General features: G+C 46.8%; 1 protein-coding gene across 1 annotated transcript in view; it reads left to right on the plus strand.

Annotated features, from left to right (window-relative positions):
• TRPM8 (transient receptor potential cation channel subfamily M member 8) overlaps nt 1-2,920 on the plus strand; it is a 69,935-nt gene extending 67,015 nt beyond the window's left edge. The window contains exon 25 of the mRNA XM_040972476.1: nt 2,879-2,920. The gene's annotated coding sequence lies outside the window, so the exon portion shown is untranslated. The remainder of the gene's footprint in view (nt 1-2,878) is intronic.
• Nucleotides 2,921-9,116: the final 6,196 nt, after the last annotated feature.

Consider the following 9,116-nt stretch of genomic DNA (forward strand, 5'->3'; position numbering starts at 1 on the left):
TTTGAAATTGTGCCATTTTTCTCAACTCTTTCATTTTCATATATTATCAGACTTGAATATAATGCATTATTCAAAAAAAACTGTAACAAATTTAGGGACATAAAAAGGAGGAAGTGGAAGTATTTCCCCCTGCCAGAAGTTTGCCAGTGGGAGGATATTGGGATGTTTAAGGACCTTCGTTAAGCACCAGCAGCCTGCAGTATCTGTGCTGCTGAGGTATACATTGAGACAAGGTCACACTTTCCAAAACCTTGTCCCTCGCGAATGTCACTATCATAGGTGTCTTTACCAATGACATCCCATAATACACTTATTCTCATGCTGTATTTTTGTAGTGATTACTGTGAGATATGAAATGCACACTGGTCATCTCTTTACTAGCCAGGAATGTTGTAGCGAGGCATCCGAAGTGGTAGTTATTCAAGTGGCTAGCACAGCCTCGCGCCCGGCATACTTCTTGTCCCATCGGCTTTACTTGTATGTTCCCTTGGCCTGGCCAAACTCTGAAAACAGATATTTAAAATGTTGTTAGGGGAAAACAGCAAGGGGCATTTCCTCAAAATAGACATTTTTTGAGAAAGTCAGTTGCAAAGAATGGAAACAAAGGAAAGAATTCCCTCCTTCTTCCCCCCTACTTCCTCCTTCTTTGCTTTCTCTCTGTCCTCCCTCCCACTGAGGCTTCTTGAGTCCCTGCCAGGTGTCCAGGGCTGTGTCCCCTGGCCTGACCCTCACTGACCGCTGCCTGTGTGCTGGTTAACCACAGCATTTCTCTTCACGTGTGGTGGCACTACAGGGGAGGTGGTGGCTGCTCTAGCTTTCTTTCAGTCCTTCTGGCCACTCAGCTCTTTCCCTTGCATTCTGACAGTTACAGATCACATATCAAGTTCTTCCATTGTCGAGGGCTTTGCGCTCACCAAAAGCCTTGCAAATTGAGGGGGAAAAATGAATTCCCAGTCTTTCCTGATGGTGCTTAACCAAGTCGACACTAAGTCTTACAATGCATTGTGATTTGGATTTCACAGCACTTGGCATTTTGTTTAATTTGTGAGCTGAAAAATAGGAGAAACAGTCAGGAACTGTTAAAGATGAGAAAAAAAATCAAAAGGTGATTAAAGAGTGATAATTATCAAAAAGATCCCGGTTCTCTCTCTCTCTCTCTCTCTCTCTCTCTCTCTCTCACACACACACACACACACCACACCTACCTGTTAAAGTGTCAGGATTCTCTCCTCTTGCTCTTTTTCAATGTAACAGCTGTAAACAACATATTGACTTTCTTCCTACTCATTTTCCCTTGCCTTCATCTTAAACTTGCATCAGTGTGTGGAGAGTTAATTAACCGCTGGATGAAAATGGGTTGGGGGAAGGACATGACTTCATTTCTGTGTGTATGCAACCTTGAAAGAGAGAAGATACATAGAGAAAGAATAGCCAGGTTTCTTGCCTCCCACCCCAGTTCTTAACTGCTGACATCTTTAAGACCAATTCATTTGGCATGTCCAATTTTAGCCTGCTCTATACTCCTGGACATCAATTGTCACTTGACATCTATAATATTCTTAAAAAGTTCACAGAGAAAGGCATTTTATGGGCAACCAGCTGCTGGTTGCCCAAACGTTGCTCTCGCAAGGCTTCCTGATGCCTCTTCTCTCGAGGAGTGGGGGAAGCTGTCCTTCCTGGAGGTGCCAGAAGGGAAAGAGAACATAGCTCTCAGGAGGATGTGGGCAAGCACCTGTTGCAATGCAAGGACCTCAGGAGGATGTGTGTTGGTACTTGTTGAAGCAGGTGCAAGGACCTGGCACTGCACAGGTCTGCCAATCCTCCCATCCCTGGCTCTGATCCAGTCACTTGGGATGGATAAGCAGGCGATGGTGCATGTTGTCTTTCATCCACCCAGGGCGAAAGGAGGTAGGGATCTAGAGTGAGAAGTGCTTTCCCTTGCCACTGTACCCAAGGACCTGGGGGAGGTAGGTTCTTGGAGACCGATCGTCCATTTCCTACCTATAGTCCACTGATTCCTGTCTTTGCAGGAGTCACATTCTGAACATGAAGGCATTTGAAATAGTTCATTTGGTAGTCATCCTAACGTCACGTTTTGAAAGATTTGGCAAATCTTTAACCTCGTTATCCTCTTGAAATATATGCAGAGGGACTAAGTAAATGAAGCATTCAGAAACTCTGGGTTTTAACCTAGACTGGATGAATTGAGTCGTCAATATTGAACCTCTCTCAGTCCATATGACAAGCTGTGTAGAATGCACCTCTTGGGGTGGGACATCTGGTGCAATGCTTAAGACACTCCCTGGGACACCTGTGTCCTGTATTCAAGTGCCTCTTCTAGTCCCTGATTTCCCTGATTCTAATCCAGCTCTACCGTCACCCTGCTAGTTGGTTCAGCATTTGGGTCCCCGCCCCACATAGGAGGTCTGTATTAGTCCTGACTCCTGGCTGTTGCAGAGTGAGCTAATAGAAGGAAGGTAGATCTCTTTGGTTTCCTCCTCTCCCCTCCCCTCCCCTCCCCTCCCCTCTCCTCTCCTCCCCTTTCTTTCCCCTCCCCACTTTTCCCCTCCCTCTTCTCTCTTTCTCTTTGTCTCTCTCCTCTCTCTCCTTACCTTCAAATAAAATGAAATAATAATAATTATTATAATAATAATAGAATTGTGTGAATTCCCCATGCCTTGGGAATCAGTTGCTCAAAAAAACAGGGAAAGAATTATTTAAGAGAATAAAACATTCTTGAATGCCTAAAGAAAACTCTTAATGTTTGGTAGTAAACTTGGCTGTTTTTGTGTGTCCTACCTGAGACTGGAAGCGGGAGGGTCTGCTGCCCACACGGTGTTTTCTGCTCACAGGGGATGTCCGACTTCTACACCAGGAGCATTTAGGAGCGCTGAAGAATGATTTCGCTAGTGACTACTAAGCTGGAATTCCCACCTTGGATGGTCTTGAGCCAACACCTGGGGATGGAGTGTGACACTGATGTCTATTGGGAAGATGGACTGGGGAAGAGCGGCTCCTATCCTGTGCCTCTGCTGAAGGAGGCTCCTCATGGAAGCCTGCTGCTGGACCCTGCACACTCCATTCCCGCCACATTTGTATTCTTGCCCCACGAATATTAAGGAAGGAGCAGGGTGACTTCTGTAAGAGCAGGAGTCGTCTTGCTTCCACTCCTGTGGTGCCTCTTGGTTCTGGATGATTCTCTAGTTAACACGTTTTCTGTATTACCTAACTGAGCTTGTCAGTGGATCGGGTTCTAAAGCACGCTGCGGCAAGGGGACCATGCTATTCCCAGGAGCAGCTATTTCATCACTTGTGATGCTTGATACTTAAGGAAGAAGAGGCTATGTCAACAGTATTGTTTGCTCTTGACGTCACAGGAGCCCCGTGGAAGGCAGGACCCTCGTTCTTGTGTGAGGAATCACCCCACTTGGTGTCTTGAAAGTCACCTCTGATTTTATCTTCCTGGGTGTTCCTTTTCCTCCTTTTGTTTATCATTGTTCTCATTAAACATAATGCATTGATATTATAAAAATGTAGGCCACCTAGAGACACAGAAAAGCCCCCTACCACATAGAGATATCACTGCTAACATTTCTGAAAGGTTTTGCAGGTCTTTTTTCCCCTAGGCATGTCTCATTTTCCTTTGAACCTTTTATACAAGGTCATGTCATATGCAATTATGTATAAGCTTCTTCACTTAATATTCTAGCAAAGATGTTTTCCTCATACTCATAGTCTTTTTAAACTTCCTGTTACCTAGTCCTCAGTCCCCAGTGACTCCTGCGATATTAATCATTGAAGACTATTCCTGATTGGCCACCAGGATGAGCATCCTTGAGCATGAATCTTTGTCTGCATTTGGGAAAATTTCCTAAGGCTGGATATATCTATTGATTATCAAGCCATTTACAGAGCTTTTCAGAAATGTATAAAAATAGGAACTATTAACTTGAACATAAGGTATGAGATACGTGAGCCTACAACTATTAAAATATTTAAGCCTTAGTGTAGAAAGAACTCAATATGCTTATTTAAATATTATGGGTGGTAATGTCGTTTGGTATAGAATTAGAGAGATCGCCCTGTTGAATGCTCCTAGTTCTAGCTTCCAGTCAATAAGGCAGTTTAAGTGCCCATGTTTGGGTTTTCAGCTTTGAACAGACAATTCAGTGCCAGAAGAAGGATGTCTCCTAAGGGCTATTAAAAATAATCTAATTAAAAGAACTATGGAAGCACGGACCTCCTCCCCCACCTCGACGTTTACGTTGCTTTTGTCTGGACCATTCACAGCATTCATAATGTCTGCAGTGAAAGAGTAAATAAGTGAATGAAGGCGGTGAAAGTGAAGACCTTTTCACTTAAGCCCCAGTAATGGCTTCAGAGGGAATCTCTTTTCCTGGGGTCCAACAATTCATGGTTTCAAAGACCCATAGTAGTTGGGACAAAATTTACATGACAATACTTGTCAACAAATGGAATGTCACCAGGTTAGAGAATGCCACTCTCATGTTACCATGGCAACCGGAAAACCTGCCTTTTTTAAAACTACTACAAATCCACCCTTCTTGGGAATAATAAAGTGTTAGGAGGATGCATAAGATTGGGCAGAGAGAAACAACAACCTTAGCTTTCAACTGAGGAGTTGGAATAAAATCAATACATCCTCTTTAAGACATCCCCAAAGACAAAATTAACGTAATCTACTTGCCAGTCTCTCTCAATGAATTTATCTGTAGATTCCTAGTTCTGCTAAGCTTAAGAAACAGGACTGTGTGCATGTTGGGGTCGTCAGCAGCAGAAATTCTCTTGTTCACTCTGTAAGCAGAAAACTTGGTCTCCTCTGCTCCTTGGTGGCTGGGTTGGCATGATTCGCCTATGTGATTTTTCCTTATGCAAACTCATTATTTCTAACACAGCTCATGGAAAGAGCATGTGGATCAGATATGCCTCCAGCCTGATATATGGCTACTGAGAATCCTGCACCTTGGTTGCAGCACAGGAATCATCTTGCTTTTGGCGTCTTACTGAGAGTGAAAAACAACTTAAAACTCCTTTGCTAACAAAGTCATGTCCACAGGGATTTGATGTCCCTGTTATGTGAACAGATTCCCCAGCCATTGACTAGAACCTTCTAATTGAAGGCTACCAGAAGACTGCCCTCCTGTGGTTCTGATTCTTACCTGAGGGTGGGGGGGCACAGATCTGGACCCCAGGGTCGGCTTTTCCATCTTCCTGGTCAGGCACCCATCTTTGCACCAGGATCTCTGGCTTTGCTGACCAGGGCCATGCCAGTGGCAGAGGTGTCACAGGTGGCTCCAGGTCTCAGCCAATGTCTGCAAATTCACCTGGTGATGTGGCCTCAGGCTCAGTGTGGGACATGATTGTTTCTTTTTAATTTGTGATGTTTCACTCCCTGCAGTGTTCTTGGCTCTCCCATGCCATCCTTATTTGTTCCAGGAGGAATCAGGGAAATGCTTTTCTCTCCAACTGCTGCTTCTTGGTTCTTTGCAGGCAGAATGTGGTGTTGTCATGGAGACACTTGCTGTCTGCAGCCTTGATCTCAAAATAAATAAATAAAATAAAAATAAAGAAGGCTTGGAAGTCAGCTTTGAGTCTTCGTCTTTATTTTTTTCTGCTATCATTGAATGACCGAGACTGGGCTTTCTAAAATAAAGTGTGCTGTGCTTGTAGCCCTGGAAGGTGGCCCTAGGGTGGGGCGTCACAGCAGGAGCACAGCAGGAGAGTGAAGGGCTCAGCAGGGAGCCCTAGGGATGCAGGGGCCTGGCTTGCACTGATAAAAAACCATGGCAACCAGAGTGCTTTGAGAATGACATTACTCCCTTCTGAGGGTAGCATTCTGTGACCTTGCCACCCTCTGCCCAGGTTGGGCATTGAAGCTAGTGGGTTAGGCTGCCACTTGGACACCACACCCCATGTCAGAGGGCATGGAGTTAAGTCCCAGCTCCCCCACGTCTGATCCATCCAACTTCCTGCTGGTACATTCTGGGAGCAGCCGAACACGGTGCGAGTGCTTGGACTCTTGCCACCCATGTCTGAGATCTGGATGAAGCTCCAGGTTTCTAGCTTTGACATGGATTGGCTGTTGTGGGCATTTGGGGAGAAAATCAGTGTGTGGAAGAAATAAACAAAAATAAATAAATTAGTACACATTTAAGAATTATAGGTTCTGCCACTCCTAGCACTGCTACTCTGGGGATGAAGCTTCTGACATGTGAGCCATTGGGGAACATTTTTGGATCACACTTCACCTAGCTCACGGCCCTTGCTGAGCCTCAGGTGTGAGCAGGTTAGTCTTTATTCTACCCAAGGTGGAACTCTGTGGGGATGAAGCATTCCTTTGTGGCTGGGGTCTTGCTGATATTAGACTGAGTCAATGTCTCCAAGCTACAGGAAGAGTGGGACCTGGTGGGGACTTAGGAGGCTGCTCGTGCACATGGACACTGCCAGACGCTCTGGAACAGTTTCTTCTGGCCCCTGCAGGATTCTTGACAAAGAAAAATTTCCTTTATAGCCTTAGGTGCATGCTATATTGTCATGAAGTGTTGAATGGGTATAAGACTGGGTGGCCTCTGCCCTCCACCACCCCATAGTCCTTGTGGGCAGACAGGGTCATGGGCAGTGAGCTGCAGGTGGATGCTGCATGGTGGGATTCACAGAGTATGTAGTGGGTGCGGGCTCAGCAGGTACCTGTGGATAGGACAGTACTGCACATTTGGGGCCTGAATCGTGTGTGCAGGTAGGTGGAGGGTATTTCTCTTCCCAAATCCTCTTCCCGGTGGTCATGCTGGCATCTGCAGGACTGAAATGCTCTGAGAAGCAAGCCACAAGGGCTACGGAGGCTCACTGACTCTTGTGCATGCGACAAGGACAAGGCCCTGACACTGCTGGGATTCTGGGAAGATTGAGTGGGCAGGAGAGCATCAAGGAGGTAGCCAAGGGACGAGGCCAGGAGTGTGCCTCTCTGTGATGGCACGAATCTTCAGAAACACAAAATCCACAGGAAAACACACGTCAGTAGATCCCGTGGAAGACGGTGTGCCTGTGGCCCCTCGTGGCCTCGCACCGTGCTGCGTTACAGCTGCAGCCTGCAGAGCTGTCTCAGTGCTGCTCAGTCCTCCCAAGGCTCCACCCTCTGACCACATGTCTGCAAATCACATGGAACGCATTGTGCCTGTGGCCCCTCATGACCTCACGCTGCACCGTGCCGGGTTACCGCTGCAGCCTGCAAAGCTGTCTCAGTGCTGCTCAGTCCTCCTGAGACTCCACCCCCTGCCCACGTGTCCTCCTTCTCCACCACATTCTGCCTAGCTCTTTAATGAGGCTCTCAGCACATCAGGATCTTGACCTAGATTCCCTTCAATAGGTTTATCCTCGGACCTCCCCAGCCTTTTCCTAAACTCCAGGAAGCCTGCCTCAGCATAGACCTCATACCAGCTGCCCACCTGGCCCTGCTGCCTGAGCTGAGGGATGTGTCCCTCTCCTAATGGGTTCCTGGCCTTGATTCCCCACAGCCCCACTCCCCAGGAAATCCAGCTGGCTCATGTTTTCTGTCCACCTCAACCCCTCTATATAGCACTTTTCTCTTCCTTTGTTTCGATGCCCCAGTGGATTTTTTTCCCAAAAAATATGTATTTATTTATTTAAAAGGCAGAGCCTCTTAATGCATCTCCCTCTGTCATTGGACTACAGAGTTTTGCTTTGTTTATGTTTATTTGTTTTTATAAGTGAAGGGATTGTAAAAAGGCAGAAAAATTTGGGTATTTTTGTTTTTAAAGATTTGTTTAAAGATTTTTCTTATTAAAATGCAAAGAGAAAGAGAGAGAGAGAGAAAGCTTTCATCTATTGGTTCAAATGCCCAACGGCCATAAGGACCCAAGATAAGACCAGTCCACAGGAGTCAGGCACTCCACTCTGGTCTCCCTGATGGACGACAGGGACCCAAGCACTCGAGCCATCTTCCTCTTCTTTCCCAGGTGCATTAGCAGGGGATTGGGGCTGGACATAGCAGCAAGAATTTCGGCCTACACTTTGCAGATGGAACTGGCCCCTGGGCTGTGAAGTTCCTGCAGGGAGCGTTTTCTATCTGCTGCGTCTTTGTCTTTGCTTGGATCATGCCTGGTGTCCTGCAGGAGCACATGGAGATGTTGGTATGGCTGAATTGAACTATCTGTCACAATTTTCCTGGGTGCTCTGTGGGTTCTCATTCTCATTGGTCTGTCCTGTTGAGTAGTTAACAGTCGACTCATCTCTGACTCAACATCTTCCCAGTTCTTCCCTGTAACCCAGGCAGAGGCCACTGGGCCTTCCCAGTGTGAGGGTGCAGCAGGTTCATAGACTTGTCTGAAGCTCAGAATTCTGTTTTCTCTGTGTCATGTTTAGAATGGAGGAATCTAGTGTCATGGCTCTCCAGAGAAATAAAACCAGTAAGAGCTTTATCCAGAGTGACATTTATGATGCCGAATTGGCTCAGAGGCTGCTGCGTTTTGTGATCAGGAGACTGAGACTCTTGCGAAGCTAGCATCACTTATCAGAGTGTGGGTTCAAGTCCTGGCTGTTCCACTTCCAACCCAGCTCCCTGCTAATGTGCCAGAGAAAGCAGTGGAGGATGGCTGAGAGCTTGGGCTTCTGCCACGCGTGTAGGAGGCCCAGATGGAGCTCCTGGGTCCTGGCTTCAACCTGGCCTAGATCTGGCTGCTATGATCTTTTGGGAAGTGAAACATCAGATGAGGGAGGTTCTCTGCCCCTCTTTCTCCATCACGACACAAGTCCTCTGAGCTGCCTGTTGGAGACCCCAGCAACCTGCTGTTGTTAAATTCTACACTTGATCTTAGCCAAGAGCCAAATGGCACTTGAGATGTGCCATGTGGAATTCTAGTCCTGGGACCTGACGACTGGGAGTGCCCATGGCATAAGCCTAGGAAGAAGGGCAGGAGACGATGGATGTCTCAAAATTGTTAGTCGGAGAGATGTCAGCGCCTCTCGGCCTGGTCCCATACAGGTGCTCAGTGGATGGGGAGACTGGGCAAGGGCCCTGCTTTTCTGAGTCTAGTTCCCATCCCTCAGCACACCCAGCTCAGGCACACATTTGGGTGCTT

This window comes from Ochotona curzoniae, unplaced genomic scaffold, assembly GCF_017591425.1.
Source record: "Ochotona curzoniae isolate NIBS_2020 unplaced genomic scaffold, NIBS_Ocur_1.0 contig_2294, whole genome shotgun sequence".
NCBI classification, from domain to species: domain Eukaryota; kingdom Metazoa; phylum Chordata; class Mammalia; order Lagomorpha; family Ochotonidae; genus Ochotona; species Ochotona curzoniae.